This window comes from Prionailurus viverrinus, chromosome A3 (assembly GCF_022837055.1).
Source record: "Prionailurus viverrinus isolate Anna chromosome A3, UM_Priviv_1.0, whole genome shotgun sequence".
Classification (NCBI taxonomy): domain Eukaryota; kingdom Metazoa; phylum Chordata; class Mammalia; order Carnivora; family Felidae; genus Prionailurus; species Prionailurus viverrinus.
This window is the reverse complement of record NC_062563.1, coordinates 50,590,171-50,598,907: the sequence shown is the minus strand read 5'-3', so window position 1 is coordinate 50,598,907 and position 8,737 is coordinate 50,590,171. Positions and strand designations below refer to the sequence as shown.

Below are 8,737 nucleotides of genomic sequence, written 5' to 3'. Positions count from 1 at the left end.
AATTTCCCTCAGCTCCCATCAATCCTAGCTGAAGTGAATCTCTTTCCATCACCAACCCAGGAGGAACCCACCAAATTCATATATTATCTGTTAACAAAATAGAAACAGAAGACTAAAAAATGAAGTAGGTTATCAAGTCCTTGAATAGAAAGCTACTTGGCTTGGACAAGAACATATAACTTGGATCTAAGATGATGATGGAGGAGAGATTCTGAGGGAATCTTGTCTGAGGAAGTCTCAGGTCATTAGAAAAAAAAAAAAAACAGGAAGGTTATCACCGTAGCTCAGAGACCAAAAGCTCTCGTGTGTGTGTGTAAGGAAATAAGTAGCAAGAAGGGAATATTGGAGTAGGAATCCTGTCTTTCAGTCTTTAACTACTTCCCACTGCAATCAATAAGGCTGCACCATGGAGTTTAACATTAATGGCAATGCTCTATGATGTCCACCACCATTGCCTTCTTCCAGCTGAAGAGAAGTTATCCTGTGCCGGCCCCTGCTGCTACTGCAATGCAGAGGTATCCATTGTAGGTCATGAAGATAAGCATGAGGAAATAGCTGATGACCACGTGGATGACATGCAGCACTGTTTGCAGGAGACAAGGAAAGCTCAGCATCTGCTGCCCAACAGTCTCTGTGTCCCCATAAGGATGTCTCCTTTTGGTCCTGGTACAGGCATGGAATTGTAGCAGATGCTGACTTGTGACTTATGCAGCAGACTTTCTCAGGCTATCTTGAGCCTTTCATAGAACATTGCTAGTAAAAACACTGCCAAGAAAGCTCCTGCCATTTCTCAAGCTGTATTGACCACCAACCAGAAAACAGTAGTTCCACATTCTTAAAGCCAAAGTAGAAGGTCATAGGCATCATCATGTTGCCTATTCCCCCACCATGAGAGTAGTGTGCTGAAGTGGTCAGGTGGTGGTGGTGAGAAGGCACTGTTGTACTGTTGTTCAGCCATATGGCTTGTCCCCTTATGGTGGGAATGGTCCACGTTTCCAGGACAAGTTGAGGGCCAGCAGAAGATTCTTCTAGATCCAGTCCTGCTACCAGCACCTCCCTCTTAGAACTTTAATGCATCACCACACCTATCAAGCTTCTTTCAGCAAGCAGACAGAAACACACATGGGATCTAACTTTTTTTATTTGATTTTTTGTTTTGGTTTTAATTCTTAAGTTTTTTTATTTTATTAATTTTTTTCCTCTTCCAAACTGGCAAAATAAAGGAATTCACCCCAAGGAAAGAATAGGAAGAAGTGACAGGGACTTAATCAACACAGATAAGTAAGATGTCTGAACTAGAATTTAGAACCAATATAATGAGACTACTGGCTAGGGTTAAAAAAGCATAGAAGACACCAGAGAATCCCATTGTGCAAGATAAAAGAAATATAATCTAGTTAGGCCAAAATTAAACATGCTATAACTAAGAAGCAATCCTGAATGGATGCCACAATAGGTAGGATGAACAAAGCAGAGCGGTGAATCAGCAACTATAGAAGATAAAATTATGGAGAATAATGAAGCAGAAAAAAAGGAAGCAAAGGCAAAAGAACATGATACAAGACCTAGAGAACACTCTGACTTATTAAAAAGGATTCACATCCAAATCCTAGGAGTCCCAGAAGATGAAGAGAGAGAAAAGGGGGCAGAAGGTTGATGTGAGCAAATCATACCAGAAAACTTTCCTACTCTGGGGAAGGACACAGACATCGAAATCCAAAAGCCACAGAGAACTCCAAATAGATTCAACAAAAACCAAACATCACCATGGCATATGATAGTCAAACTCACAAAATACACAGACAAGGAAATTATGAAAGCAGGAAGGGAAAAACATCCTTAACCTACAAGGGAAGACAGATCAGCATCAGACCTATCCACAGAAACTTGGCAGTCCAGAAAGTGGTGGTAGGATATATTCAGAAAAATATGCAGCCAAGAATTCTTTATCCAGCAAGGGTGTCATTCAAAATAGAGGGGAGGGATAAAGATTTTCCCAGACAAACAAGAACTTAAGGGGTTTGTGACCACTAAACAGGTCCTGTAAGAAATTTTAAGGGGCATTCTTTGAGTGGACAAAAGACAAAACAAAACAAACAAACAAAAAAACCCAAAAGCAACAAACACTACAAAGGACCAGGGAACATCACAAGAAATACCAACTCCACAGGCAACACACTGGAACCAAATTCATATCTTTCAATACTCACTCTAAATGTAAATGGACTAAGTGATCCAATCAAAAAACATAGGGCTCAGAATGGATCAGAAAACAAGCCCCATATAAATGCTGCTTACAAGAGACACATTTTAGACCTAAAGAAACCTGTAGATTTAAAGTAAAGGGATGGAACATGTTAATGGTCTTCAAGAGAAATCTGGAGTAGCCATACTTATATCAGACAAAATAATTTTAAAATAAAGACTGTAACAAGAAATGAAGAAGGGCATTGTATCATAATTAAGGGGTCTATCCACCTTAATTATGAATATCTAACAATTATAAATATTTATGCACAAATGTGGAAAACACCCAAATATATAAATCAATTAATCATAGATATAAAGAAACTCTTTGATAATAATACCATAAGAGAAGGGGACATCAACATCCCCCTTACAACAACGGACATATCAATAAGCAGAAAATCAACAAGGAAACAATGGCTTTGAATGACACACTGGACCAGAAGGATTTAACAGATATATTTAGAACATTTCATCCTAAAGCAGCAGAATATACATATTTCTTGACTGCACATGGAACATTCTCCAGAGTAGATCACATACTGGGTCACAAATCAGCCTTCAACAAGTATAAAAAGATTGAGATCATATCTTGCATATTTTCAGACCACTATAAAACTCAAAATCAACCACAAGAAAAAATTTGTAAAGAACATGAATACTTGGAGATTGAAGAACATCTTACTAAAGAATGAATGGGTTAACCAAGAAATTAAAAAGGAAAATTAAAAAGTACATGGAAGCCAATGAAAATGAAAACACGAAAGTCCAAAACCTCTGGGATGCAGCAAAGGTGGTCAAAAGAGGGAAGTACATAGCAATCCAAGTCTTCCTAAAGAAAGATAGGTCTCAAATACACAACCTAATCTTACACCTAAAAGAGCTGGAAAAAGAACAGCAAAGAAAGCACAAAACCAGCAGAAGATAGGAAATAATAAAGACCAGAGCAGAAATCAATGATAGTGAAATTTAAAAAAAGTAGAACAGATCAATGAAATCAGTTTTTTTGCCAAAGAACAAAATTGATAAACCCCTAGTCAGATTGATCAAAAAGAAAAAGGAAAGGACCCGAATAAATAAAATCAAGAATGAAAGAGGAGAGATGACAACCAACACTGCAGAAATAGAAACAATAGTAAGAGAATATTATTAGCAATTATATGCCAATAAATTGGGCAATCTGGAAGAAATGGACAAATTCCTAGACACTCACACAATGCTAAGACTCAAACAGAAAGAAACAGAAAATGTGAACAGGCCCATAACCAGCAAAGAAACTATATCAGTTATCAAAAATCTCACAACAAATAAGAGTTCTGGGATAGACGGCTTCTTCCAAAAAATAGAAATAGAAGGAAAACTTCCAAACTTATTCTATAAAGTCAGCATTACCTTGATTCCAAAACCATGCAAAGACCCCACTAAAAAGGAAAATTAGAGGCCAATATCCCTGATGAAGCTAAGTGCAAAAATTCTCAACAAGATATTAGCAAATTGAATTCAACAGTACATTAAAACAATTATTCACCATGATCAAGTGAGATTAATTCCTGGGATGTAGGGCTGGTTCACTATTCACAAATCAATCAATGTAATTGATAATTGATAACAAAAGAAAGGATAAGAACCATATAAAGTATTTGACAAAATACAGCATCCTTTCTTGATAAAAACCCTCAAGAAAGTAGGGATATACCTCAACATCATAAAAGCCATGTATGAGAGGCCTGAAGCTAATATCACCCTCAATGGGGAAAAACCAAGAGCTTTCCCCTAAGTTCACAAACACGACAGAGAAGTCCACTCTCACCACTGTCCTAGCCTCAGCAATCAGACAACAAAAAGAAATAAAAGGCATACAAACTGACAAAGAAAAAGTCAAACTTTCACTCTTTGCAGATGTCATGATATTCTATGTGGCAAAACCAAAAGACTCTGCAAAAAAACTGCTTAGAACTGATACATGAATTCATCAAAGTTTCAGGATATAAAAGTAACGTATTGAAATAGGTTGCATTTCTATACACCAATAATGAAGCAGCAGAAAGAGAAATCAAAGAATCTATCCGTTTTATAATTGCACCATAACCATAAGTAACCTAGGGGGAAAAAATAACCAAAGAAGTAAAAGATCTGTATGCTGAGAACTATAGAAAACTTATGAAAGAAATTGAAGAAGACACAATGAAATGGAAAAACATCCCACGTTCATGAGTTGGGAGAACAATGTTAAAATGTCTCTATTACTTAAAGTAATCTACACATTCAGTGCAATCCCTATCAAAATAACACCAACATTCTTCACAGAGCTAGAAAAAACAATTATAAAACCTTTATGGAACCAGAAAAGACCCTAAAAAGCCAAAGCAATCCTGAAAAAGAAAACCAAAGCTGGAGGCATCACAAGTCAGACTCCATGGTGTACTACAAAGCTGTAATCATCAAGACAGTATGGTATTGGCACAAAAACAGATACATAGATCAATGGGACAGAATAGAGAACCCAGAAGTGGACCCAAAGTGTATGGCCAACTAATCTTTGACAAAACAGGAAAGAGTATCCAATGGAAAAAAGTCTCTCCAGCAAATGGTGCTGGGAAAACTGGACAGTGGCATGCAGAAAAATGAAACGGGATGACTTCTTATACCAGGCACAGAAATAAATTCAAAATGGATGAAAGACCTAAATGTGAGAGCAGGAAACCATCAAAATCCTAGAGGAGAAAGAGGCAGCAACCTCTTTGACTTCAGTCACAGAAACATCTTACTAGACATGTCTCCAGAGGCAAGTGAAATAAAAACAAAAATAAGGGGTGCCTGGGTGACTCAGTCAATTAAACATTCGACTCTTGATTTTGGCTCAGGTCATGATCTTATGGTTCGTGAGTTCAAGCCCTGCATCAAGCTCTGTGCTGGCAGCATGAAGCTTGCTTGGTATTCTCTGCCCCCCCCCCCCCCCCGCCCTTACACTGCTCATTCTTTCTCTCTCCCTCTCTCTCAAAATAAATAAACATTTTTAAAACCCAAATATTTAAAAAAAAACACAAAAATGAACTATTGAGACTTCACCAAATTAAAAAAGCTGCACAATGAAGGAAACAATCAGCAAAACTAGAAGACAACCAACAGAATGGGAAAAGATATTTTCAAATAACAAACATATCAAATAAAGGGGTAGTATCCAAAATCTATAAAGAATTTATCAAACTCAACACCCAAAAAACAAATAACCCAGTGAAGAAATGAGCAGAAGACATGAATAGACACTTTTCCAAAGAAGATATCCAGACGGCTAACACACATGAAAAGATTACCAAAATCATTCATCGTCAGGAAAATACAAATCAATACCACAATGAGATACAACATCACACCTGTCACAATGGCTGAAGTTAACAAGTCAGGAAACAACTGATGTTGACAAAAAGGTGCCGAGAAATGGAAACCCTTTTGCAGTGTTGGTGGGAATGCAAACTGGTGAGGCTACTCTAGAAAATAGTATGGAGGTTTCTCAAAAAATTAAAAATAGAACTACCCTACGACCCAGCAATTTTACTACTAGGTATTTATCCAAAGGATCCAAATATACTGATTCAAAGGGGCACATGCACCCCAATGTTTATAGCAGCACTTTTGACAATAGCCAAAGTATGGAAAGAGCCCAAATGTCCATTGACTGATGAATGGATAAAGATGTGGTATATATCTGTGGTATATATACAATGGAATATTACTCAGCAAATCTTGCCATTTGCAACAACATGGATGGAACTAGAGTGTATTATGCTAAGCAAAATAAGTCAGTCAGAGAAAGACAAATATCATATGATTTCACTCATATGTGGAATTTAAGAAACACAACAGATGAATATAGGGGAAGGGAAGGAAAAATAAGATAAAAACAGAGGAAGGCAAACCATAAGAGATTCTTAAATACAGAAAACAAATTGAGGGTTGCTGGAGCGGCGGTAGTGGGGGGATGGGCTAAATAGGTGACGGGCATTAAAGAGGGCACTTGTTAGGATAAGCACTGGGTGTTATATGTAAACAATTGAAAAGAGACAGATCCTACAGGTGTGGTGACGAAAAGAATCACAAAGCAGGGGGCTAAGACTCTCCAGGAGCCAAAGCACTGGTCTCCTGTCTCAAGCCTCTTTTATTTCTGCAATGTGATAAGAGCAAGAACATACAACATAGCATTTGGCATCTTGACAGGTCATGCACCTGCAGTGTATTCCACACTGGGTCATGAGTGCATTTGGCGCCAGACAAAACATTCTTATCCCAGGCCTGGCACCGGTATGATGTCCTTCTGGAGAGAACATGCAGTCCCAGTGACTTTCTGCCAGGGAATAGAATGGCTTTCAGTTCCTTGCTACCCCATCCCTTTCCTTCAGGACATTCTTACAGTGCCTCTGGCTTCTTGTTCTCCAACAAGTGGTGAATCACTGGGTTCTTCTCCTGAAACCAATACTAGATTGTATGTTAACTAACTTGAATTTTAATTAATTAATTAATTAATTAATCATAAACATGGTTGCATATACCACACAAAGCAAGAAATATAGAGACACTGGGCCATAATCAATTTTCATTAATAGTAAGTAATGAGTAGTCTGTCTCCTCCTGGAGCTCCATCTTCCCTGAACTATAATCCTATCTGCTCTCTTCCATATTTTCACATTCCTTGGGGTCACACTCTAGAGATAGTACAAGACAGGAAAAGAGAACAATACTGAATACTCCTCTATACTTCTGTTTGTGCCTATAATGCCTCAGCCTGTGCTAGGCAATAGTCAGCCCAATTTGTACAATTGTACATTATTGTACAAATATTAGATTATTTGTACAATAAAGGGGCAGTCTGGGAGTGACCATTGTTCCTACTCAACATTCTCTTCTCAAATCTAAGGTGACTCCAAAGGTAAACAATTAAACAACTGGACATGTGAGAAATGGAAGTAGAGGGCAAAACATCTTTCTGTTATATTGGGGGGTTTTTTGTTCAAAAATCTTCATTTTATTTTTTAAGTTTATTTATTTGTTTATTTGTGTAAGTAATTTCTATACCCAAAGTGGAGTTTGAACTCATGACCTGAGATCAAGAGCTGCATGCTCTTCCAACTAAGCCACCCAGACACCTCAAAATCTCCATTTTAAAGGGAAGGAAATTTAGGCCAAAGAGAAGAAAGACTGCATACAAGGTCTAGTTCAATGTACTGAGACCTCTGATTCTGGCTAAGTGATCACCAGCACTGGGCTAGCCCATCTATCATAAGCAATTAGAAAAGTGACGGGGCGCCTGGGTGGCGCAGTCGGTTGGGCGTCCGACTTCAGCCAGGTCACGATCTCGCGGTCCGTGAGTTCGAACCCCGCATCAGGCTCTGGGCTGATGGCTCGGAGCCTGGAGCCTGTTTCCGATTCTCTGTCTCCCTCTCTCTCTGCCCCTCCCCCGTTCATGCTCTGTCTCTCTCTGTCCCAAAAATAAATAAAAAACGTTGAAAAAAAAAATTAAAAAAAAAAAAGAAAAAAAAAAGAAAAAAAAAAGAAAAGTGATGAAATATATGGAACATATGTTTTCAGAAACTGGAAAACAGGCAGAAAAGACTGTGATCCCTGAGTGTAGAGAAATAAAGAAGGTGAATTGCTGTGATGGTTAAAATAGGCCCACAGACTCCCTAATGATCTCCTCAAGAGGCAGAGCCTAACTCCCCTACTTTTGCTGTGAGCTGGACTTAGTGATTTGCATCTAGCAAATAGAAAAAAGCACACGATAGCGTGCAACTTTGGAGAATAGGTCATAAAAGGCACAGGAGTTTTCTCCTTGCTATCTTTCTTGGACCACTAACCCTGGTGGATGGCTGGCACCAAAACTGTGAGGACACTCATGCAGATTTATGCAGAAGACCATGAGGAACTGAGGACTCCTGTTTTCAACCAGCACTAATGTACTGGACAAGTGAGTAACACTCACTTTGGAAGCAGATCCTCTAGCACCTGTCAAGACTTCAGATGATGACTTGACCACATCATGAGAGACCCTGAGCCAGAGCCACACAGCTAATCTCTGGGATTCCTGTCCCATAAAAACTGGGAGACCATAAATGTTTATTAAGTTGATACATTCTGAGGTAGATTATTAAGTAGCATTACATAATTAATATAAGTTTTAGTACCTGTAAGTGGAACGTTATGACAAAAATCAGGCAGTAGAAGAAAGCTAGGTTTTGAGAAAGGTGTTAGTGAAAGCTTAAAATGGCATGACTATTCATTAATACTGTGAGTTGAGGACTGACAGGATAGAATAATCTTACTACACATTAGAGGAAAGGATATCTTTGCTATGCAGTCAAAAGTTCAGCAATTCTGCTACCTACAGTAATGTGTAAAGTTCAAAATGAGATGAAATATTGAGTGATCTAGCTAAGATTTCCAGAAAGTGTTGGGAGTGTCGCCTAGCTTATCCTTGCTGCTTATACTAAAATACAGA

At 38.3% G+C, this 8,737-nt stretch overlaps 1 pseudogene; it reads right to left on the bottom strand.

Moving 5' to 3' along the window:
- Nucleotides 1-419: 419 nt before the first annotated feature.
- LOC125162920 (high affinity copper uptake protein 1-like) lies at nt 420-5,022 on the bottom strand (annotated as a pseudogene).
- Nucleotides 5,023-8,737: the final 3,715 nt, after the last annotated feature.